At 36.8% G+C, this 660-nt stretch overlaps 1 long non-coding RNA gene across 1 annotated transcript in view; it reads left to right on the forward strand.

The window, feature by feature from the left end:
• LOC103732351 overlaps positions 1-316 on the forward strand; it is a 1760-nt gene extending 1444 nt beyond the window's left edge. Inside the window, exon 3 of the long non-coding RNA XR_607195.2 lies at positions 207-316. This is a non-coding gene — a long non-coding RNA (uncharacterized LOC103732351). The remainder of the gene's footprint in view (positions 1-206) is intronic.
• The last annotated feature ends 344 nt before the right edge of the window (positions 317-660 follow it).

Raw genomic sequence — 660 nt, forward strand, 5'->3', positions numbered from 1 at the left:
GTTGTGTAAGATACAGATTTGAGGGAGAAAAATATTTTTTATTCTATCAGGATTTGGGGCATCCTTCATTAAGTGAATTATTTATGAAAACCAGTATCATTGCAGTAAACATTTAATTTCATTATTTATAGGATTTTCCTATTTAATCTATATCTTTGAGTGAAAGAATACCCTTGTAAGAATGTTTTTGGTGATTTGTTTGCTAGACCAGTGCTGTTGCAGAAGCTCAAAAATTGATGGTTCAAGCGTCAGATCTTCTTTCTGCTGTTCATAATTCTTTGCATCATGGCATCCAGGCTCAGAATGACACTACAAAAGGAGGTAATTCTCCATTTTTTCTTACTCTTTAAATTCTTTCCTATCCAAAAAATATAATTTGATTTGTTTTGAAACTTCATTTAAATCAGTCTACCTGGATTTTGGGGCTATTCCCTCCAAATCCTTGACTGATTTAGGATTTTTCTGTATAGATTTAATCTAAATTGAAAACAGTTTTGTTGGGGCTGGACAGATGGCTCAGCAGTTAAGAACTCTAGTTGTTCTTGCAGAAGACCCGGGTTCAAATCCTAGCACCCACATGGCAGCTAACAGCTGTCTGTAACTCCAGTCCCAGGGGATCCAGTAGCCTCTTCTGTCCTCTGCGGGCATTGCATGACATGG

The sequence above is a fragment of the Nannospalax galili genome, unplaced genomic scaffold, assembly GCF_000622305.1.
Source record: "Nannospalax galili isolate Female #2095 unplaced genomic scaffold, S.galili_v1.0 scaffold5355, whole genome shotgun sequence".
Lineage (NCBI taxonomy): Eukaryota > Metazoa > Chordata > Mammalia > Rodentia > Spalacidae > Nannospalax > Nannospalax galili.